We start from the raw sequence: 25,672 nt of genomic DNA on the forward strand, positions 1-25,672 counted from the left end.
GTGCACTTTACATGATTTCATGAGGATTTTGCATGAATTTAATGACAAATTGGATGTTGCATTTCCCATGACTTGGACTAGAACTTTGATGCCCTTTATTGCTTGATTTCAGGACAAAGGAAGCAGAGAAGAACCACATTAGTGGGTACGTTAGTTACACTAACGTTAACACTAACGTGGAATGGGAGTAACTTACAAAGTTAATGAGAAAAGTAATTTCCAATAACGCTCTCGAAGCCATCATTGCCCACGTTAAGAGTCACGTTAACTAAGTTAACGTGAACTCTAACGTGGAAGAAAGGAAATGGAGCCAACGTTAGTGACACTTAACAATATCACTAACGTTGGACCAATCTCATAAGTGGCCACGTTAGTTACCACGTTAACTTTGTTAACGTGGCCTCTAACGTTAAGAATTAAAGGGGAAGCCAACGTTAGTGACATTCAACTTTATCACTAACGTTGGCCAAGTCACAAAAAGCCACGTTAACTCCCACGTTAACCTAGTTAACGTGGAAGCTAACGTGAAGAAACAAGGTGGTCACAATGTTAGTGACACCAAACATTGTCACTAACATTGGAAGGAACCCACACAAGCCCCAATAAACCACGTTAACTCCCACGTTAACCTAGTTAACGTGGAAGTTAACGTGAAGAAGGGAGGTGATCGCCAACGTTAGTGACACCCAACATTGTCACTAACGTTGGAATGAGCCCACACAAGCCACTATGAGCCACGTTAACTCCCACGTTAACTTAGTTAACGTGGAAGCTAACGTGGATAAGGGAATGATGAGGCAACGTTAGTGACACTCAACTTTGTCACTAACGTTGGAGATGGCTAGCATGGCCACGTTAGAAGCCATGTTAACCTAGTTAACGTGGACTCTAACGTGAGAAATAAGGGCACATTGGAACGTTAGTGACAATGGTAAGTGTCACTAACGTTCTCGAAGGTTGGCAAGCCTACGTTAAAAGAGCCACGTTAACTAAGTTAACGTGGACCCTAACGTAGGAAAGGGGGAGACTTCTCAACGTTATTGGGAAAGGCAAGTCCCAATAACGTGTGCGAAGGACAAAGAGGCAATGTTAGTGGCAACGTTTGTGCCACTAACGTTGAAGTTAACGTAGCCCTTACTTTGGTGAGGAATGTTAGTGAAAAAGGTGATTGTCACTAACGTTCTCGAACCCATATTTTCACTGAACGTTAACACCACTAACGTCCTGAGCTAAAGTCTCTGCCCACGTCAAACTTTCTCTCTGCAAGTAAAGCCAAGCCCAATGAAGAAGAGAACTGCTTCAAACTCAAGATCCAAAGGCCCATACCCAAGGCTTGAAGAGCCAACTAGAAGAACAAAAGAGTAGTATATATAGGAGTAGCTTTGAATTAAATTGGGGAGTTGGAAATTATAGGGATCCTCTTGGCATAGAACTACTCTCTGTATTTTACTTTCTTTGCACCTCTAGTTTCATCATGTATTCTCCATCTTTGTTTTCATTTTCCAGAGCTATGAACAACTAAACCCCTTTCATTGGGTTAGGGAGCTCTGTTGTAATTTGATGGATAAATACTAGTTTTCATTATTCTTCTTCTACCTTTTCTCTTGATTTTACTTGAAAGCTTTCGATCTTCATCCAATTGGGTAGTTATCTTGGAAAAGAAGCTATTCAAACTTGGATCTCTTCTGAACCTTGAAAGAGGAATGAAGAGATCATGCTGGACCAAATTGGGTTTGGATGGATATGTGACTATAATCCTCTCAACACTTGATTTGGGAAATGCATGTGGTATAATCAGTGACCATACTTCATCTCTTCTCATGAGCAATTGACCAAGGAATTGGCTATTGATCAAGATTTGAGAGATTGAATTACAAGGAATTGTAATTCGATCACTTAAGATTGCCAAGGAGATCAATGAGTGCATTGATTGTGGAAGAGATGAAAATGAAATTGATCCGGAGAATGCAACATCTCCTGAGCCCAATGAACTCCCCATTTCTGATCTTACCCATTCTCTTTAATTTCTGTCATTTACTTTTATGAGCAATTACCCCATTCCCATTTAAGATTCTGCAATTTACTTTCCGTCATCTACATTCAGCTCTTTATTTCTAGCATTTACTTTTCTGTTATTTACTTTTCCGCCATTTAATTTTCTGCAAATCTCAACACAAATTCTGATTCGCTCAACTAGAACATTCCTCTAATTAAAGTTGCTTGATCAATCAATCCCTGTGGGATTCGAGCTCATTCTATTGTGAGTTTTTACTTGACGACAAATTCGGTACACTTGTCGAAGAAAATTTGTTATGAGACAAGTTTTCCGTGCATCAAGTTTATGGCGCCGTTGCCGGAGATTGATTGTGCATCAACAATGATTAAATTGGAAGATAACTAGATTGAGAATTTTTGTTTTGTTTGATTTAATTTTCTGTTTGAGTAATTTACTTTCTATTTTAGTTAATTTCTTCCCTTCCCCCTACTTTTTCTTTGTTATTTACAATTCATTTCACTAACCCACTAACTGTTTAATATATTGCATCACTCACATTAACAGTAATTCTGACAGAAATACTTTCTACATCTATTTTCCTTGTATGTACTTGTTTGTTGTATGACAAGGAGAAGAAGCGGGGCTTCAACTTCCTTTGATTCTGAACCTGAGATAACCTTCCTTAGACTAAGGAGGGAGGCAAGAGAAAAACGTGTAGTTGGTGCTGAAGAAGAGGAGGGACACTTTGAGGAATACTTTGAACTAAACATGGAAGAAAACATGGAAAACCATCGTGAAGAAGAAGCTTACAACCATGGCGGAGGAGGACGAGCAAATCATGCTGGGGAGGATAGAAGAGTTTTAGGCTCTTACATCAATCCAAACCCAGGAAATTGTTGAAGTAGCATTCAAAAGCCAACCATCCATGCCAACAATTTTGAACTAAAACCACAGCTCATCACCCTTGTTCAGAACAACTATTCGTTCAGAGGAAGTGTCCAAGAAGACCCCAATCAAAATCTAACCACCTTCTTGAGAATTTGTGACATAGTGAAGTTTAATGGTGTTCATCCTGACGCATATAGACTGCTCTTATTTCCATTCTCACTCAAGGATAAAGCAGCCAAGTGGCTGGAGTCTTTCCCAAAGGAAAGCTTGACAACTTGGGAAGATGTGGTGAACAAATTCTTAGCAAGATTTTACCCTCCTCAACGAATCAATAGGCTGAGAGCTGAGGTCCAAACTTTCAGGCAACAAGATGGTGAGACTCTGTATGAAGCATGGGAGAGGTTTAAGGACCTAACAAGGAGGTGCCCACCAGATATGTTCAACGAATGGGTGCAGCTTCACATCTTCTATGAAGGCCTGTCATATGAATCAAAGAAGGCAGTAGACCATTCATCCGGAAGATCTTTGAACAAGAAGAAGACCATTGAGGAAGCCATAGATGTCATTGAAACTATAGCAGAGAATGACTACTTCTATGCTTCCGAAAGAGGGAACACGAGAGGAGTAATGGAGCTAAACAATGTAGATGCTCTGCTTGCCCAAAACAAGCTCATTACCCAGCAGCTGGCTGACCTCACCAAGAAGATGGAGAAGAACCAAGTAGCAGCAATCTCCACTTCATCAACAACCCAAGAAGGACGGAATGAAGAAGCAGAGGGAAGTTAGGAGTAAGTCAACTATATTGGAAATTCACCTAGGCAAAACCATGACCCATACTCCAAGACCTACAACCCTGGATAGAGGAATCACCCAAACTTTGGGTGGGGAAATCAACAAGACCAAAGCCTTGATCAAAGACGCCCAAATCCCAACAATGCAGCTCACCAACATTTCACATCTAGGCCATATCAACACTCCCATAACAACACCTCTCCACATCCACATCAAAACCAAAATAACTTACCTCATCCTTCCACCTCTAATCACAATCTACAATCATTTGATGACAGACTCTCAAGGATTGAGAATCTACTTGAAGGCATAGGCAAGGAGATTCAAGATAACAAGGTGTTCAAGGAGGAAGTGCGAGCCAGTTTCAAGAACCAGGGAGACACAATCAAGAGGTTGGAATTTCAAGTGGGGTATCTCTCTGAGCAAATTCCCAAACCCACAGATGGATTTCCAAGTGACACAGAGAAGAATCCGAGAGGTGAAACAAAGAAAGTAAGATGGGAAGATTGCAAGATGGTCACTATAAGTGATAAGGAGACTGAGGACAAGCCAAGCAAGCTGTCAGAACAACCTGAAGATACCTCGGTAGAGAAGAAGGAAAAAGATCATCAAGAACCAAAAATCTCACAACAAGAGCTGCTGAGACTCTATGTACCTTTTCCCCAACTGCTCAATGGTGCTGTGGAGAAGAGAATATACTCAAGGTTTCTAGATTTGTTTGCATCTCTGCATGTCAACATACCATTCATCAAGACTATTCAATAAATTCCTGCATACATCAAGTATATGAAGGAGCTACTTCCCAGGAAAAGCTCACTCAAGGGAGGCCAAACTATAGTGATGAATAAGGAGTGCAGTGCCCTTATTCAACCACAGTTGCCTACAAAAAGAAAAGATCCGGAGAGTTTTCATGTCCCCTGTGCCATAGGAGAAACAATTTTTGATAAAGCACTCTGCGATTTGGGAGCCAACATCAACTTAATGCCCTTATCCCTGGTGAAGAGGCTAAAGATCAATGAGATAATGCCCACAGATGTAGTCATAAGGCTGGCAGACAAAACTCAAAAACAAGCAATAGGAGTGGTGGAAAATGTATTGGTAAAGGTTGGGAAGTACTTTCTTCCCACAGACTTTGTCATCTTGGACATGGAAGAGAGTCACACTCACCCAATCATATTGGGAAGACCATTCCTAGCTACAGCCAGAGCACTCATAGATGTGGAGCGAGGGGAGCTAATATTGAGGATCCATGATGAACGACTCAGCTTTAATGTCTTCAAACTCTCACAAGAAGCAGACCAAGAAAACAAAGAACCAGGCAAAGATCATAATGAGATGCTGACAGAGGAAGCAAGCATTGAAGCACAACCAGCCCATCTGGGAAAACCCTTGGTTGATGAACAAGGAAATAAGCAGTTGTCACAACTCAAGGAAAAGCTAGAGGAACCTAAACCACTAGAGACATGTGAAGATAACAACAAAATTTCCTTAGAAGAAGAAGTCACCAAGAGCAAGGCAACATCAAAAGTGACAAAGAAGAAGGTACCAAGGGGGTGGAGGAACAAGAAGATCCCTACGGAAGACTTCTCTCCAGGGGACAAAGTGATCTCAGCTTACTTCCCAGATATCCCCCTAATCTCCCCACTGTACCATCTCAGTTACCTAAGGTCTTCACCATCAACAGAGTTCTCTCCTTGGAACATGTAGAGATCATTGATACAACCAATGGATATAAGTCCAAAGCAAGAGGGGAGGACTTTAAGCATTACCAACCACCCTGATGAGGGAGAAATGTCAAGCTAGTGACGATAAAGAAGCACTTCATGAGAGGCAACCCATGTTTTATATACTTTTAGAAAATAGTTAATAAGTTAATATTCATGGACTCTAACTCAAACTTGACAAACACTTGGTGAAATCCTTATATTGCAGTATATAGTGAAGAACAAGTTTGGTGTTCAAAGCGTGCCAAGAAAGCTTGAATGCAACTGAGAGCATGCTAGTCTTGGAACTTTGAACAGAACTGTTCATCACAGTGCTCCAAACTAAGTTTGGTGTCACCCCATGGTGCCACCAATGTGCATATAAGGATACACAGTTAGTTAGTTAGTTGGAGTTCATGAATAAACAATCTAATCTTTTCTTCCCTTTATTATTCTAGCTGTAAAATTTAAATTGAACTTTTTTTATGATATTAATTCTTATTTTTCTTATTTGATCTTTATAGGGAAAAGGAGAGGAGCATTGAAGGAGATTGATTGGATAATTAAATGAGAAAGGCTCGGCCACTTCATGAAGAGGGTACTACACACGTGCCTCAAGGGGGAATGCATTGGGAATGGTTGCCATGCAACATTGGAAGAAGAACAAATTTGGAAACTGAACCAACTCCATCATAAAGTTGGTAATCCTCGTGCTTATTCCATACAAAACCCCATCCGTTCATCATACACCAACCCCATCAATCCACACCTTTCATCTCTTCCTCACCTCCCTATATAAGTGAATCCTAGTCCGAACTCCCCCTCACACCCAAAGTGCTACCTCTCATACTTCACACCTCGTCCTAACCAACCTAATTCTTCATCTATCCGTACCATCCAATCTCCTCACACAGCAACTCAAATTCATGGCAGCATCAAGCTCCAAGAGGCAAAAGAGGAAGGAACCAATGGTGAGCGTTCCTTTTGATGAGAAGAGGTTCAAAACTGCCTTCCATGAACAAGAGTTTGAGCAGATAAAGCTCAAAAAGATACTGCCCGAATTTACCTTCCAAATCAATGAAGACGAGTGCCCACAGATTCGGGAGAAAATTGAATAAGGAGGAAAGCATGGGCATCCACAAGAGTAAAAGGTGGTGGAGTATGAAATAGAACATGCTTCCATAATAGTTTGAACCTTTTTAAATTCTGTCTTTTAAGTTTTTTATGTTGAAAAGGTCTATGCTTGCTGTTCTTTATGTCACTGCATCCTTACTTTGCTTACCTGTATGCTTGTCCCTTTGAATCAAATGAAAAAGAGAATAAGTGTTTCAAAGGACCAGAGAGGAGTTCATACTATGGAGTAAGTTCATGAGTTTATGGTATAGTCATAAGTTAGCTAAGTTGGTTCAACTAAAAGGTGGGAAGACAACTATCTGACCTGAATCATATGCTTTGAATACACCTCATGAGACTAGCTAAATAAGAAGATCCTAATAAGAAAAAGGGAAAGAACAATAAAGGTTGGAAAATAAAAGAAAAAGAGTAAGTAATAAGGCTAGGCACCAATGGTTTTAATCTTGAGGCATGTGTCTGTGGTGCTCCTATGTGAGGGATCTACTTGGATGAATAAGCTCTTAGGGGTGCCTTATCACTTAGTAACTTGGGTTAACTAACTCGGAATTATCAGCTGAAAGTCCACTATCAAGAGTAACCCTCACTACAGAGCATTTAGTAACCCAAAGAGGTGCTGGACACCAAGGTCTCAAGAAAAGAAAATAAATAAACTATATGCCTGTGGTGTGTATGTATGGGGGAGAGACTTGAGCAAGTAAGTCCTTAGGGGTGCTTCAACACTTAGCACCTTGAACCAACTGGTTCGGGAGTGTTGGCTGAAAGCTTATTTTAAAGAGTTGCCCCCTTACAGAGCACTTAGCCTAAGAATAAAAATAAGCCTTGAAATGACAACAAAAGGATCAATGAATAAAAGTCTCATGGGATACAATCACAGTGAGTATTCTAGGACATGATAAAGGTCTGAAAGCCAGGAATGAACCTAAGTTGCTATGCATGAAACCACCATAAAACCAGGGACATGACTTCCACAAGAATGACTCATTTCTCTTGGCATTCCATTCATCATTCTTTTGTTCCAATACTTGCTTAGGGACAAGCAAGCTTTAAGTTTGGTGTTGTGATGCCAGGGCATTTTGGCCAGTTTCACTGACCTTTTCTTTACTGTTTTTAGGGTAGTTTCATGCATTTCCTTAGGAAATAAGCATGTTTTGGGTAGATATTCACTTACATCTTGATTCAAGCATACATTGTGCACTTTACATGATTTCATGAGGACTTTGCATGAATTTAATGACAAATTGGATGTTGCATTTCCCATGACTTGGACTAGAACTTTGATGCACTTTATTGCTTGATTTCAGGACAAAGGAAGCAGATAAGAACCATATTAGAATGGGAGTAACTTGCAAAGTTAATGAGAAAAGTAATTGCCAATAACGCTCTCGAAGCCATCATTGCCCACATTAAGAGTCACGTTAACTAAGTTAACGTGAACTCTAACGTGGAAGAAAGGAAATGGAGCCAACGTTAGTGACACTTAACATTATCACTAACGTTGGACCAAGCTCATAAGTGGCCACGTTAGTTGCCACGTTAACTTTGTTAACGTGGCCTCTAACGTTAAGAATTAAAGGGGAAGCCAACGTTAGTGACATTCAACTTTATCACTAACGTTGGCCAAGTCACATAAAGCCACCTTAACTCCCACGTTAACCTAGTTAACGTGGAAGCTAACATGAAGAAACAAGGTGGTCGACAACGTTAGTGACACCAAACATTGTCACTAACGTTGGAAGGAACCCACACAAGCCCCAATAAGCCACGTTAACTCCCACGTTAACCTAGTTAACGTGGAAGTTAACGTGAAGAAGGGAGGTGATCGCCAACATTAGTGACACCCAACATTGTCACTAACGTTGGAATGAGCCTACACAAGCCACTATGAGCCACGTTAACTCCCACATTAACTTAGTTAACATGGAAGCTAACGTGGATAAGGGAATGATGAGGCAACGTTAGTGACACTCAACTTTGTCACTAACGTTGGAGATGGCTAGCATGGCCACGTTAGAAGCCACGTTAACCTAGTTAACGTGGACTCTAACGTGAGAAATAGGGGCACATTGGAACGTTAGTGACAATGGTAAGTGTCACTAACGTTCTCGAAGGTTGGCAAGCCTACGTTAAAAGAGCCACGTTAACTAAGTTAACGTGGACTCTAACGTAGGGAAGGGGGAGACTTCTCAACGTTATTGGGAAAGGCAAGTCCCAATAACGTGTGCGAAGGACAAAGAGGCAACGTTAGTGGCAACGTTTGTGCCACTAACGTTGAAGTTAACGTGGCCCTTACTTTGGTGAGGAACGTTAGTGAAAAAGGTGATTGTCACTAACGTTCTCGAACCCATATTTTCACTGAACGTTAACACCACTAACGTCCTGAGCTAAAGTCTCTGCCCACTTCAAACTTTCTCTCTGCAAGTAAAGCCAAGCTCAATGAAGAAAAGAACTGCTTCAAACTCAAGATCCAAAGGCCCATACCCAAGACTTGAAGAGCCAACTAGAAGAAAAGAAGAGTAGTATATATAGGAGTAGCTTTGAATTAAATTAGGGAGTTGGAAATTATAGGGAGCCTCTTGGCATAGAACTACTCTCTGTATTTTACTTTCTCTGCACCTCTAGTTTCATCATGTATTCTCCATCTTTGTTTTCATTTTCCAGAGCTATGAACAACTAAACCCCTTTCATTGGGTTAGGGAGCTCTGTTGTAATTTGATGGATCAATACTAGTTTTCATTATTCTTCTTCTATCTTTTCTCTTGATTTTACTTGAAAGCTTTCGATCTTCATCCAATTGGGTAGTTATCTTGGAAAAGAGGCTATTCAAACTTGGATCTCTTCTGAACCTTGAAAGAGGAATGAAGAGATCATGCTAGAAATGCATGTGGGAAATGTGACTATAATCCTCTCAACACTTGATTTGGGAAATGCATGTGGTATAATCAGTGACCATACTTCATCTCTTCTCATGAGTAATTGACCAAGGAATTGGCTATTGATCAAGACTTGAGAGATTGAATTACAAGGAATTGTAATTCGATCACTTAAGATTGCCAAGGAGATCAATGAGTGCATTGATTGAGGAAAAGATAAAAATGAAATTGATCCGGAGAATGCAACATCTCCTGAGCCCAATGAACTCCCCATTTCTGATCTTACCCATTCTCTTTAATTTTTGTCATTTACTTTTATGAGCAATTACCCCATTCCCATTTAAGATTCTGCAATTTACTTTCCGTCATCTACATTCAGCTCTTTATTTCTAGCATTTACTTTTCTGTTATTTACTTTTCTGCCATTTAATTTTCTGCAAATCTCAACCCAAATTCTGATTCGCTCAACTAGAACATTCCTCTAATTAAAGTTTCTTGATCAATCAGTCCCTGTGGGATTCGACCTCACTCTATTGTGAGTTTTTACTTGACGACAAATTCGGTACACTTGCCGAAGGAAATTTGTTATGAGACAAGGTTTCCGTGCATCAACTATAGCATATTATATATCAAATCGAAGCCCCAGACGTTATCTTTCCAACGCAACTGGAACCGCGTCGTTTGGACCTCTGAAGCAAAAATTATTGCCATTTGAGTGCGAAGAGGTCAGGCTGGACAGCTTAGCAATTTCTCCAACTTCTTGTATTCCTTCCACTTTTGCATGCTTCCTTTTCATTCTCTGAGCCATTCTTGCCCTGTAATCTCTGAAATCACTTAACACACATATCAAGGTATCTAATGGTAATAAGGGAGGATTAATAATGAGCAAATATAAGATCAAAGGAGCATGTTTTCAATCAAAGCACATAATTAGGAAGGCAAATGTAAAACCATGCAAATAGTATGAATAAGTTGGTAAAGAGTTGATAAAAACCACTCAATTGAGCACAAGATAAACCATGAAATAGCGGTTTATCAGGGCTCGACATCGTCATCATCATCAGGATCATCAGGGACAATTTTACCGTCCTTCACAATGTTGTCCAAGCTGAAGAGAGTAAGGTCAAGCTCGGGCGCAAGAACTTGAACCTGCTCCTTCAAATTCTCATAAGCAGCAGTAACACTGCCTACAAGATGACCTTGAAGTTCGGCATAATCAGCTCGGACAGACTCCAAACTCTCCCTGAGATCCATCATCTCCCTATAAGTGGTGACATAGCTCTCCTTATGCTTCAATGCCGTATCCTCAGCCAACTTTGCAGAGGCCGCCAAAGCAACAGCTCTAGTTTTCTCACCCTCCAACTTTTTCTCCAACCTGGTCACTTTCACCTTGAGCTCCTCCTTCAAACCCTTAATCCGGTCAAACTCTGATTTGGCCTCCTCCATAAAGGCCTTCGTTGCATGAATAGGAAGATCTTGGGCGGTTCGATACAGAGCTGCCCCCATATGTGCCATCTTGATGCTACTCCGGGTAATAAAATCCAAATGACGAAGAAGAGAGACATCGTCAGTAGGAATGACACCATAAGGAGCAATCTACTGGTCAACAAACCCAACAGCATTGAAATCAATAGCATCTAAATTAGAGGGCTCAATAGTTCGAGGACTTTTTAAAGAGGGAACGGCCGTAGGAGAGGAGACAGCAGCAGAAGCCTGGAGAGGATCAAGCATATGGACCCGAGGGGTAGGGATCATCCTTCTCGGGCCAGGAGAGCTCGGTAGAGGCTGTTTGGGAGGAACACGAGAAGACCCTTCCCCAGCCACTTTGGCCAAGATGTTTTCGGCTGCAGTAGCCTTCCTCACCTTTTTAAAGGCTTTCATAGAGTCATTATTCTTGGCCATCTCTGAAAAACAAAATCAACCATAGAAGTAGGTTACAAGCTGCTAAAAGAAAGAAGCAAAGTAAAAACAAAGCAAAACATATTAATTAATACCCAACGCAGTTCGGACAAGGGATGGGTCTCCCAAAAATTTCTTGGTGTCAAGATGAGGAGGTTCCCCCCAAATATCCTCCAAAATATTTACAAAGGCCTGTTTGACTTTGTCAAGCATCTTCCACGTGTATCGAGACACCACCATACTCTGTTGCCAACACAAGGGGAAGGCAGATTCATCATTCGCTTCTAGGAAAAACGGTCGAGCTCCCTCAACAGCTCGGACCTTAAAAAAGTAGTTCTTGAAGTCCCTAAAGGACTCGTCATACATAGCAAAACCTTTATGTCCTTGGGCAGATCTAAAGGAAATCCAAGATTCTTTCTTCTTTGAAGAAATCCCAGGCTTAGTTAAAACAAAAAGGTAAAGAAAGAGAGTCTGAGAAGGTGTGACGTCCAACTCTTGGCAAAGCAGCTGAAGGATCCTGATAAAATCCCACGAGTTCGGATGGAGCTGGGATGGAGCTACGTTACACGACCACAACAAATCGATCTCAAAGGAAGTGAAAGGAAAAGTAATATTCAACTGGCTGAAAAAATAGTCATAAGCATAAAAGAAAGGGCGTTCCCCCTGGGTCAGAGCAGGGAAGCAAACCCTCTCCTCAGAATCAGGCGCTACCAATTCATAGTTCTTTTCCTGATCTCTATTCTTATAGAGTTTGTGATGTTTTCTATGCTCTACACAGAATTTAGAATTAACTACAGAGACGCACATCAAGACAAGGGAGTCCAGCCAATTAGACATGCCCTGGGGGACTTTGGAGGAAGTCTCGATAATATTTTTGCGAGAAGACATGGTCAACTAATCCTACAGCAAAGAAAAGAGAGAGGAATTACTAAATAAATAGCTCAGCCACAACAAAGAAAACAACTCAGACAAAATAGATATAACTTGATCTAGGGCACACATGACAAAAGGAAAACCCAAGACACAACCTATTGGTCCAGGGGCATCCTTTGGAGGCAATAACAGAGCAAGGACTTAAGGAAATCATCAAGAAAAACCTTCTTTCAATCAACACTCCGAGAAGAAAATTATAAACCAAATAAGTCATCAATAGCCGCCCCTCAAACTACAGTTTCAGTCTATTAGCAAAAGGAACTACCAAGTAACAAAAACATGTCAAGCGGAAATCATCAAAGACGCAACCTTTCTTTAGAATAAAACAAGCCATTGTCTCAAAACGCTACAAAACCAGAAAATGCAGAAACAGGCAACAACATGCAAAGCCCTAAAAAGCCTCAATCATCAGAAAAAATGCCAAGAGTATACATAAGGGCGAAAGAAAGCCAAAAAAAATACATCACAGTGACCCATAGGCATAAGAATACGAAAAGGTTCAAGCTTTCTAACACAAAGTTAAGCCAGATCAAAACTATACCAAGAGTAGAACAATGCAAGTATAAATGAAGAACGACAAAAGAAGTCAAAGAAAAGAGGAACCAACCTGAAAGAGAAGAAAAGCGCTGAAGAAGCGGAAAGGACAAAATCCGGGATTGCCCTCGATCAAGGAAAGCACAACCACTAAATGGCGTCACAGAAAGAAACGCGAAAACGCAAGCTTCAGGCAGAACAGAAGGGCAGAAAGAAAAGGAGAAGTTACAGCAAGAAAGAAAAAAAAGAGAAAACCGTTTTTTGTGAAATGTTCAAAATGAACATGGGAGGCAAAAGAAACGGAGCATTAAAAGAATTAATGAGGTTATTAAACCCTCGCACATTCCTAAAGCAAGGAGACACGCATTTTCAAAAGGATAAAAATTTGAAGAAAAACGTTCCGCATTCAAAGGGAAACTCTACAAAAGAAAAAGGCGACAAAATGCTCGAGTTCGGCTTCACCAGAAAAGGATCGAAGTCCTAAAAACTCGACCTCAAAAGGAAGACCACACTCGAGCAGGGGCACTGTTTATACCTTGGGTCGAGCTATTCAACCCGGGATGTTTGACGACAAGTCAACCGACCTCTTCAGGTCAGGATTATCCGACCTCTTCTCAAAGAGGTTGGCCAAATTGCCAGGAAAAGCCCAATAAGGGCCCAGACAGAGGAACACGACCCAAAACCAAAGGCAGCCCAAGCCTATAGAGATAAGGGCGGTTCTCTTGAAGATAAAGATGACTTCACTCAAAGATAAGATAAGATAAGATAACTATCTTATCCCCAGAATAGTCATCCCCTACTATTATAAATACACTGGAGCACCCCAGTATAACTCATACTCTGATTCTACTAAAAACCTGCTTAATACCCTTGCTAACTTAAGCATCGGAGTCCCTTGCAGGTACCACCACCCTCCGGTGACGAAGGATCAGCAGCATAGCTAGCCCAACAAATCGGACACAACAGCTCCGGCCGCCATCCACCAGCCGGACACGTCATTTCCGACCAGAACAGAAGATCTCATCCGAGATCGACCTACTGTTTCAGGTAACCCTCGGAACAGTATCCTAACCTCGATCCAAACTTTGAGTTGAAGAGTAGCTTGATACATCTACTTCCTAAATATCATGGGTTGCCGGGTCAAGACCCCATCCGACATCTAAGAGATTTTCAAGTTGCTTGTTCTACGGCTCGAAGGCGTGGAGTCGATGAGTTAGCTATTATGGTTTTTGCCTTTCCCTTCTCTCTTGAAGGACAAGCAAAGACATGGTTTTATTCGCTGCCGGATGAGATTGTGACCAATTGGAATTTCTTGAGAAGTGAGTTTCTAGATAAATTCTTCCCACCGGAGAAGACTGATTACGTCCGGAAGGAGATCTCGGGTATAATGCAAAGGGACCAAGAGAGTTTGTATGAGTATTAGACTCGGTTCAAGAGGCTATTGGAATCTTGTCCCCATCATGGATTGAACACTCACTTGCTCATTAGTTACTTCACCGGAGGTCTTTGTGTGGAAGATAGAAGATTGCTCACCGCTTCTAGTGGTGGTTTCCTTTCAAAAAACAAGACGGAGGGAGAAGCTTGGAAATTGATAAATGATGTTGTCGAGGCTACACAACATGTAAGGGTGAGAAGTAATCCTCTCAAGGGTGTGGTAAAACCATCCCCTTCCAAAGCAAGCTTAACCAAAGTGCTTGGGGACATGACCACTATCCTCACGCAAATACAAAAAGATCAAAAGGAATACTACTCTATCCAAGCCATCCAAGCCCCATCCCCAGTTGCTCAACTTGAAGGCCCTCCTAGGATTTGTGGTTTGTGCTCTAGCACCACACACTACACCGATCAATGCCATCAAATTCAAGAGGAGCATGCCCTTGTCGTAGCCAATGTAAATTACAACAACCGTCTGCCCTATCCTTCTCATGGCCAAAACAACTACTCTCATGGTAGTAATCAAAATCAAGGGTGGTGGGATAATGCACAAGGGAGCAATCAAAACCAAAGATGGAATAACTCTTCTTATCATCACAACAACAACCAATATTCATCCCAATACCACCATAACAACACCAACCACCAAGCCAACCAAAATCACCCCAACCAAAACCAAAACAACTACACCAAATACCAAGCACTACACCATAGACAACAATCCAACTAAACCCCTTCATCTTCCACCAATCAAGTTGATGAGCTTAAAGCTGCTATGGAGAAACGGGACGAGAGTAACAAGGCTCAGTTTGATGCCTTGGGCGCTGAATTGGCCAATCTCACCAACATGCTTTCCAAGATGACCATGCCCTCTTCCAACAACAACACCAACCAACCCTCAAGCTCTTCTAACCTTCTATCCCAACTCCAACGAAACCCCAAGGGAGGTCTCAACGCCATCACTCTATGGTTGGGGACTATATTGGAGGAGATACCTCCTAGGGTCATGGAAGAAATTCATAAGGAAGAACTGGTTGTTGAAGCTCTGCATGAAGAAGAAGAAGAGGTAGACAAAGGGCATGAAGACGAAGGAGTAAGCCTTAAGGAACCCAAGAGGAAAGCTATAGTGGATGAGTTCATTCCTATCACATTCCCTTCCATGGTGAAGAAAGCAAAGAAGACCCCGGAATTTGATTTGAACATGCTTCAAGTGTTCAAGAAGGTTGAGGTAACCATACCACTTCTTGATACTATCCAACAAATTTCGAAGTATGCAAATTTTTTGAAAGACTTGTGTATACACAAGGATAGGATAGGAGAGTTGGAAACACTATCCTTGGGTAGTTCGATTTCTTCCTTGATGGAGCCTATTCCAAAGAAATGTGGTGACCCTGGACCTTGTTTGGTATCTTGTTATGTTGGTGGGCAGACTTTTCATGACTGTATGTTGATCTAGGAGCTTGCGTAAGCATCATGCCGCTTTCTATCTTTGTGCGGTTGAATTTAGCTCCATTAAAGAAGAGCGAAGTTTGCCTTAGCCGATAAAAGTGTGATCACGGTGATGGGAATAGCAGAAGATGTACTTGTGGCGATCAAGGACTTGGTCTTTCCGGTTGACTTTTACATCCTTGAAATGCCTCCAACAGAAAATAGAAGCTCATCCTCCGTTCTACTTGGTAGACCCTTCCTTAAGACCTCTAAATTCAAGTTAGATACCTTCACCGGCATATATTCCTTTGAGGTTGGGGACAAGACTATCAAGTTCAATTTGGAAGAAGCCATGAAGCATCCTCCCGAAGAGCATTCCATTCTCCGACGTGATGTAATCGATGAAGTGGTAGCAGAAGTGCAGAAAGAAGACTACAACAAATCAGGCTACCCTATTGTTGAAGAGACAGATGACCAAGAGGATGAACAATAGAAAGTTGTTGAGAATGAACTCCGTGAGCTTGAGGAAAAGGAACCTCAGCTTGAGTCAAAGAGTGAATTGAAACCTCTTCCATCTCATTTGAAGTATGCTTTCTTAGACGACAACCAAAAGTTTCTGGTCATTATTGCTAGTGAGATTTCTAGTGAAGAGGAAGGGAAGCTCCTAGATGTTCTAAGAAAGCACAAAAAGGCAATTGGGTGGAGCCTAGCCGATATTGTGGGGATTGACTCCCGCAAGTGCATGTATCGTATATTTCTCCAAGAGGGAGCTCGGCTGGTTAGGCAACCGCAAAGGAGGCTCAACCCAACCATCCTCGATGTGGTAAAGAAGGAGGTCAGTAGGCTACTTGATACGGGTATCATATACCCAATTTCTGACAGTGAGTGGGTGAGTCCGGTCCAGGTTGTTCCAAAGAAATCGGGCATCACTGCGGTTAAAAAGGATGATGGTGAAGTGATCACCAAGAGAGTACAAAATGCGTGGCGAGTGTGCATCGATTATAGAAGATTGAACGCCGCTACAAGGAAGGACCACTACCCTTTGCCCTTTATCGATCAGATATTGGACTGTTTGGCGGGTAAATTCCGTTATTGCTTTCTTGATGGATTCACTGGTTACTTCCAGATTCACATTGCTCCTGAAGATCAGGAAAAGACCACATTCACTTGCCCTTTTGGCACCTTTGCCTACAAAAGGATGTCATTTGGACTATGTAATGCACCTGCTACTTTTCAGCGGTGTATGACGAGTGTCTTTTCTGATCTGATGGAGAATTGTCTAGAAGTCTTTATGGATGACTTCAGTGTTTATGGAACCTCATTTGATTGTTGCTTAGAGAACTTGGCCAAGGTCTTAGCTAGATGTGTTGACACTAACCTTGTCTTGAATTTTGAAAAATGTCACTTTATGGTAAGACAAGGTATAGTGTTGGGGCATGTAGTATCTCGTGAAGGCATTTCTGTAGACCCGGCCAAGGTCGATGTTATCACCACTTTACCTCACCCCTCATCTGTGAGGGAGGTCTGCTCGTTCTTGGGACATGCAGGATTCTACCGGCGCTTTAGTAAAGATTTCAGCAAGATTGCTTTGCCATTGTCGCGCCTACTCCAAAAAGATGTGGACTTTGAGTTTGACAGTGCATGTGTGAAAGCGTTTGAAGAGCTAAGGAGAGTTCTTACTACAGCTCCGATTGTGCGAGGCCCCAACTGGATGCTACCATTCGAGATAATGTACGATGCGTCAAACCATGCTGTAGGTGTCGCGCTTGCACAGCGCGACGGTAAACTCCCTTATGTTATTGGTTACTCTTCAAAAACATTGGATGCAGCACAATCCAACTATACCACTACAGAAAAGGAACTCCTAGCTATTGTTCATGCTTTAGATAAATTCAGATCTTATTTGCTAGGGTCCAAGATAGTGGTATACATAGATCATGCAGCATTGAAGTACTTATTGACAAAGAATGAGTTAAAACCTAGACTCATATGTTGGATCTTGCTTTTGCAAGAATTCGACATTGAGATTAGGGACCGGAGTGGGACTCAAAACTTGATTGCGGATTATTTAAGCCGCCTTGAGAATTTAAAATTTGACCCATTTTCGATCAATGACTCATTCCCATTGAATAGTTTGCATGCTGTGTCGGATAGCTTTCCTTTGTTTGCTCCAATGGCGAACTACTTGATTGCAAAACTCTTCCCTTCTAACTTTTCTAAACACCAAAGAGACAAGTTAAGGAGTGATTCCAAATACTACATTTGGGATGACCCTCACTTGTGGAAGAGAGGAGTGGACCAAGTAATTCGAAGATGTGTCCCAGAATCTGAAATCCAACCCATTCTTGAAGCTTGCCATTCATCCGAATATGGTGGCCACTTTGGCCCACAAAGGACCGCTAAAAAGATGTTGGATTGTGGATTCTGGTGGCCAACCTTATTCAAGGATGCTAACCAATTCTGTGTGTCTTGCCATCAGTGTCAGAAGTCGGGAAACACGTCCCAAAGGGATGAGATGCCTCAGCAACCTATGTTGTTCTGTGATATATTTGATGTGTGGGGCATTGACTTTATGGGACCGTTTCCCAACTCAAGTGGGTATCTGTATATTCTGTTAGCGATTGACTATGTGTCAAAGTGGGTAGAAGCAATACCTACCCACCTTGATGACGCCAACACCGTCATTTCTTTTATTATAAATACCATTGTATGCCGTTATGGGTCGCCACGAGCAATCGTGAGCGACCAAGGATCCCACTTTTGTAACAGGAAAGTAGAGGCACTGCTCAAGTGCTATGGGGTATTGCATAAGGTTGCCACTGCTTATCACCCACAGACCAACGGACAAGCGAAAGTGTCCAACCAAGAGATTAAGAGAATCTTGGAGAAAGTGGTAAATCTACAAAAGAAGGATTGGAGCCTCCGGCTAGGAGATGCACTATGGGCGTATAGAACGGCCTACAAGACTCTGTTAGGGATGAGTCCCTTCCGGATCATCTATGGTAAGGCATGCCACCTTCCGGTGGAGATTGACCATAAAACCTATTGAGCGGTAAAGCAGTGCAACATGGATTTAATCAAGGTGGGTGTGGCCAGAAAATTACAGCTAGAGGAGCTCGAGTGTTTGAGGAACGAAGCATATGAGAATGCCTGGATCTACAAGGAAAAGACTAAAGAATTTCATGATCATCACATCTGGAAGAAGGATTTTCAAGAAGGAGTTGAGGTTCTCCTCTACAATTCGAGGCTTAGATTCATGCCTGGCAAGCTCTGTTCTAGATAGGAAGGACCCTTCAAGGTGAAGGAGATAAAGCCCTATGGAGTGATGGAATTGTTTGATCCTAAAAGTGAAGCAACTTTCATGGTGAATGGACATAGAGTGAAGAATTACCATGGCTACAAGTTTCCAAAAGAGCTAGAGGTGTTCCTATTAACGGATGCACCTAGAGGAGGAGAAGCTTGAGCGACTGACCGTCCAACTTAAGGACGTTAAAGAAAAGTGCTTGGTGGGAGGCACCCCACCGTGTGAAGATCTTCCTTGTGAATACCTTCTTGCTTTTAGCTCTAGATTTTTGTATATTTTGTTACTTCTTGATGTTGTTGATTGCATAGGAATGCTAGTTTTGTTGATCTTGTTGGATAACTAGGATGTTTATATAGATTTAATTATTTTGATATGGAAGAATTGTTGAAGTAGAGAGAATGCTATGTTTTGAATAGTGCATAAATTTATGAATGTCTCTTTGACTACTAGCTTAAACACATGCCAAGTATGTGTTAGAATAGCCTTCTCTATGTTAAAAAAAAACAAGGGAAAAGGGGGCATCCGCGTGCAAGCGCACTGTGCGCGCGCCGGTGGTGCATTTCATACTCCTGGTCCAAAAACCCGAGACGTATGCCCACTTTGTGCCCACTTCATGTCACGCACTCACGCGCCAGCCTGCATGCCACTTGCGCGCCCCCTGCAACCTGGCCATCGACGCGCAAGCGCACTGTGCGCGCGCACCGGTTGCGCAATATGAACTCCCTGCTACAAAAACCAGAGAGTTGTGCCATAAGTGTGCCTATTCTATGCCCGCACTGACGCGCAGGCGTACTTGGCGCGTCCGCGCGCCTGTGCTGCATGTCAACTCTGGTACAATTAACCCGAGAGTTTGGCCTACTTTGTGCCAACTCTATGCCAGGCGCCCAACTCACTTCATGCGTACGCGTCCCTCGCTCCACCCTCACTGGCGCACCAGCACACCGTGCGCACGCGTGTCGGTTACGCGAACTAGTTTTAAAGCTACCGTGTCCTACTTCTATCCCTCTCCTACCTTCTTTCTTGTTTCTTTCTTCTTCCTTCTCCATCACCTTTCTTCTCTTCTTTCTCTTCCACAACCCACCACCACCGTCTCCGGCTACTCACCGGCGACCACCACCACCTCCAGTGGCACTACATCTCTTCTATCTCTTTCTCATTTTTACAAAAAGAAAATTCTACCTTGTTCTTTTACACTTCTCAAGGTTCTACTTCTTCTATATCTTATCTCTTACTTTCTTTGCATACTCTCTTTCTCTAGTTAGATGTTTCTTATTGTTTCACTTATTTTCTCTAGTTAGTTGCATGATTATACTACTTACTTTTTGTTTGTTTACTTTTCCTTTTTCTTGCTTTTCCATGGATGTTGAATTTGAGTTTTAATTTGCTTTAATAGATCTTCTTGTTGCCTTTCATTATCTTTGTCAGTAGGTGATGTTATGTGATGATTGTTATTTCATTTTGGGCTTCTAATTGGTTGAGTATCTCATAAATGCTCATTGCTTAATAACTGCACGCCAAGTGTTTGAGGAAATGCACGAATGCCATTTTGGTTTATTTTAATCATGTACCTTCAATTTGGTGCTTCCTCCTCACTCACTTGCTTTCCTCTAAATGCATTGAGTCCACTTTGCTTTCTTAGAGTGCATGCCTGCTAATTAGATACTCATTGAACATGACTTATGATGAGCGGATAATTTATACGTTTTTTGGCATTGTTTTTAGTATGTTTTTAGTAGGATCTAGTTACTTTTAGGGATGTTTTTATTAGTTTTTATGTTAAATTCACATTTCTGGATTTTACTATTAGTTTTTGTGTTTTTCTGTTATTTCAGGTATTTTCTGGCTGAAATTGATGGACTTGAGCAAAAATCAGATTCAGAGGTTGAAGAAGGACTGCTGATGTTGTTCGATTCTGACCTCCCTGCACTCAAAGTGGATTTTCTGGAGCTACAAAACTCAAAATGGCGCGCTTCTAATTGCGTTGGAACGTAGACATCCAGGGCTTTCCTGCAATATATAATAGTCCATACTTTGGCCGAGTTTGGATGACACAAAAGGGTGTTGAACGTCAGTTCTACGCTGCAGTCTGGAGTTAAACGCCAGAAACACGTCACAAACCAGAGTTGAACGCCAAAAACACGTTACAAACTGGCGTTCAACTCCAAGAATAACCTATCCACGTGTAAACTTCAAGCTCAGCCCAAGCACACACCAAGTGGGCCCCGGAAGTGGATTTATGCATCAATTACTTACTTCTGTAAACCCTAGTAACTAGTTTAGTATAAATAGGACTTTTTACTATTGTATAAGGGGATCTTTGATCAGTTTTATGCTATCTTAGAATTTCATGGGGTCTGGCCATTCGGCCATGCCTGGACCATTATCACTTATGTATTTTCAAATGGTAGAGTTTCTGCACTCCATAGATTAAGGTGTGGAGCTCTGCTGTTCCTCATGATTTAATGCAAAGTACTACTATTTTCTATTCAATTCAACTTATTCCGCTTCTAAGATATCCATTCGCACCCAAGAACATGATGAATGTGATGATTATGTGACGCTCATCATCATTCTCACTTATGAACACGTGCCTGACAAACACTTCCGTTCCACATGCAACCAAGCTAGAATGAGTATCTCTTAGATATCTAAAAAGGGGACCGAGTCCGAGTAATTAGTATCTTCGTGGTATAAGTTAGAACCCATGGATGGCCATTCCTGAGATCCAGAAAGTCTAAACCTTGTCTGTGGTATTCCGTGTAGGATCTGGGAAGGGATGGCTGTGACGAACTTCAAACTCGCGAGTGCTGGGCGTAGTGACAGACGCAAAAGGATAGTAAATCCTATTCCAGTATGATCGAGAACCTCCAGATGATTAGCCATGCCGTGACAGAGCATTTGGACCATTTTCACAGAGAGGATGGGATGTAGCCATTGACAACGGTGATGCCCTTACAGAAAACTTGCCATGGAAAGGAGTAAGACTGATTGGATGAAGACAGCGGGAAAGCAGAGATTCAGAGGAACGAAAGCATCTCTATATGCTTATTTGAAATTCTCACCAATGAATTACATAAGTATTTCTATCTTTATTTTCTGTTTATTTATTATTATTATTCGAAAACTCCATAACCATTTGATATCCGCCTAACTGAGATTAACAAGATGACCATAGCTTGCTTCATACCAACAATCTCCGTGGGATCGACCCTTACTCACGTAAGGTTTTATTACTTGGACGACCCAGTGCACTTGCTGGTTAGTTGTGCGAAGTTGTGAAGTTATGTTTGGACTATGGTATTGTGCACCAGTTATTGGCGCCATTGCCAGGGAGAGAACAAACAACAAATTTTACAACCTCAGAGTAACAATTTCGCATACCAAGTTTTTGGCGCCGTTGCCGGGGATTGTTCGAGTTTGGACAACTGACGGTTCATCTTGTTGCTCAGATTAGGTAATTTTCTTTTTATTTTATTTTCAAAAATATTTCTTCAAAAATCTTTCAAAAAAAAATATAAATCTTTTCAAAAATATATTTTTCTTCAGAATTTTTAAGAATGAATTCTAGTGTTTCATGAAGCATGTAGAAGCCTAGCTGGCTGTAAAGCCATGTCTAATTCTTTTAGACTGAGGCTTCCACTTATAAGTATATGAAGTTAGATGAAGTTTCAGCTGTTGTATGCCTGATTTGTATCTTCTAAAGCTTGGCTGGCTATTAAGCCATGTCTAACCCTGAGATTGGAGCTTTAGACTAAAGAGCACAAGATTCCTGGAATTCATATTAAAAATTTTGGAATCCTTATTTTTCTTTTTCATATTAATTTTCGAAAAAATAAAAAAAAAATTTATAAAATCAAAAAAAATCAAAAATATTTTGTGTTTCTTATTTGAGTCTTGAGTCAATTTTTAAGTTTGGTGTCAACTGCATTTTTTTTCTAAAAATTTATGCATTTTTCGAAAATTCATGCATTCATAGTGTTCTTCATGATCTTCAAGTTGTTCTTGGCCAGTCTTCTTGTTTGATCTTCATATTTTCTTGTTTTGTGTCTTTTCTTGTTTTTGATATGCATTCTTGCATTCATAGTGTCTATACATGAAAAATTTCTAAGTTTGGTGTTTTGCATGTTTTCTTTTCTTGAAAATTTTCCAAAAATAAGTTCTTGATGTTCATCTTGACATTCATAGTGTTCTTGCATGCATCACATGTTTAGATCCACAATTTTCATGCATTGCATCATTTTTCATGTTTTTCTCTCTCATCTTTAAAAATTCAAAAATCAAAAAAATATCTTTCCTTTTTTCTCTCATAAATTTCGAAAATTTGGATTGACTTTTTCAAAAATTTTTAAAATTCAATTGTTTCTTATGAGTCAAATAAAATTTTCAATTTAAAAATCTTATCTTTTTCAAAAATCATATCTTTTTCATTTTTCTTATTTATTTTTGAAAATTTAAAAAATATTTTTTTTAAAAATATTTTTCTTAATTTTACATCATATTTTCGAAAATATCATCAACAATTAATGTTTTGACTCAAAAATTTCAAGTTTGTTACTTGCTTGTTAAGAAAGATTCAAACTTTAAGTTCGAGAATCATATCTTGTGATTTCTTGTGAATCAAGTCACTAATTGTGATTTTAAAAATCAAATCTTTTTCAAAACTAATTTCAATCATGTCTTTTCAAAAATATCTTTTTATCTTATCTTTTTCAAAATCATATCTTTTTAATCCTACCTTTTCATATCATATCTTTTTAAAATATCTTTTCTAACTTCTTATCTTCTTATCTTTTAATAAAAAATTGATTTTCAAAATATGTTTCAACTAACTAATTAACTTTTTGTTTGTTTCTTATCTCTTTCAAAACTACCTAACTAACTATCCCTCTCTAATTTTCGAAAATACCTCCCTCTTTTTCAAAAATTCTTTTTAATTAATTAATTGTTTAAATTTTAATTTTAATCTTAATTCTCCTTTAATTTTCGAAAATCACTAACTCTTTTTCAAAAATTATTTTCGAAAACTTCTCTCTCTCATCTTTCTCTATTTATTTATTTACTTACTAACATTTCTCTTCATCTCATATCTCTGCTCTCCTCACCTTTGTGTTTGGATTCTCCTCCCTTCTCTTTATTTACATTACATTCTTTTCTTCTTCTACTCATACAAAGGAATCTCTATACTGTGACATAAAGGATTCCATATTTTCTTTGTTATTCCCTTCTTTGTCATATGAGCAGGAGCAAGGACAAGAACATTCTTGTTGAAGCAGATCCTGAACCTGAAAGGACTCTGAAAAGGAAACTAAGAGAAGCTAAAATACAATAATCCAGAGACAACCTTATAGGAATTTTCGAACAGGAAGAGGAGATGGCACCCTAAAATAATAATAATGCAAGGAGGATGCTTGGTGACTTTACTGCACCTAATTCCAATTTACATGGAAGAATCATCTCAATTCCTACCATTGGAGCAAACAACTTTGAGCTGAAACCTCAATTAGTTTCTCTGATGCAGCAGAACTGCAAGTTTCATGGACTTTCATCTGAAGATCCTTTTCAGTTCTTAACTGAATTCTTGCAGATCTGTGATACTGTTAAGACCAATGGGGTTGATCCCGAGGTCTACAGGCTTATGCTTTTCCCGTTTGCTGTAAGAGACAGAGTTAGAGTGTGGTTGGACTCTCAACCCAAAGACAGCCTGAACTCTTGGGATAAGCTGGTCACGGCTTTCTTAGCCAAGTTCTTTCCTCCTCAAAAGCTCAGTAAGCTTAGAGTGGATGTTCAAACCTTCAGACAGAAGGAAGGTGAATCCCTCTATGAAGCTTGGGAAAGATACAAGGAACTGACCAAAAAGTGTCCTTCTGACATGCTTTCAGAATGGACCATCCTGGATATATTCTATGATGGTCTGTCTGAATTAGCTAAGATGTCATTGGATACTTCTGCAGGTGGATCCATTCACCTAAAGAAAATGCCTGCAGAAGCTCAAGAACTCATTGACATGGTTGCTAATAACCAGTTCATGTACACTTCTGAGAGGAATCCTGTGAGTAATGGGACGCCTCAGAAGAAGGGAGTTCTTGAAATTGATACTCTGAATGCCATATTGGCCCAGAATAAAATATTGACTCAGCAAGTCAATATGATTTCTCAGAGTCTGAATGGAATGCAAGCTGCATCCAACAGTACTCAAGAGGCATCTTCTGAAGAAGAAGCTTATGATCCTGAGAACCCTGCAATAGCAGAGGTGAATTACATGGGTGAACCATATGGAAACACCTATAACCCCTCATGGAGAAATCATCCAAATCTCTCATGGAAGGATCAACAAAAGCGTCAACAAGGCTTTAATAATGGTGGAAGAAACAGGTTTAGCAATAGCAAGCCTTTTCCATCATCCACTCAGCAACAGACAGAGAACTCTGAACAAAATACCTCTAATTTAGCAAACTTATTCTCTGATCTATCTAAGGCCACTCTGAGTTTCATGAATGAAACAAGGTCCTCCATTAGAAATTTGGAGGCATAAGTGGGCCAGCTGAGTAAGAAGATCGTTGAAACCTCTCCTAGTACTCTCCCAAGCAATACAGAAGAAAACCTAAAAGGAGAGTGCAAGGCCATTGAATTGATCACCATGGCCGAACCTGTAAGGGAGGGAGAGGACGTGAATCCCAGTGAGGAAGACCTCCTGGGACGTCCAGTGATCAATAAGGAGTTTCCCTCTGAGGAATTAAAGGAATCTGAGACTCATTTA

The 25,672-nt window shown here is 40.6% G+C and overlaps 2 non-coding genes across 2 annotated transcripts; both read right to left on the reverse strand.

The window, feature by feature from the left end:
• Window positions 1-3,217: 3,217 nt before the first annotated feature.
• On the reverse strand, window positions 3,218-3,324 carry LOC112724229 (small nucleolar RNA R71). The gene has a single exon (XR_003163403.1). It is a non-coding gene; the product is annotated as a small nucleolar RNA R71 (small nucleolar RNA).
• Window positions 3,325-24,682: 21,358 nt separating this feature from the next.
• On the reverse strand, window positions 24,683-24,790 carry LOC112726023 (small nucleolar RNA R71). Its single transcript, XR_003165096.1, has one exon. It is a non-coding gene; the product is annotated as a small nucleolar RNA R71 (small nucleolar RNA).
• Window positions 24,791-25,672: the final 882 nt, after the last annotated feature.

This window comes from Arachis hypogaea, chromosome 11 (assembly GCF_003086295.3).
Source record: "Arachis hypogaea cultivar Tifrunner chromosome 11, arahy.Tifrunner.gnm2.J5K5, whole genome shotgun sequence".
NCBI lineage: Eukaryota > Viridiplantae > Streptophyta > Magnoliopsida > Fabales > Fabaceae > Arachis > Arachis hypogaea.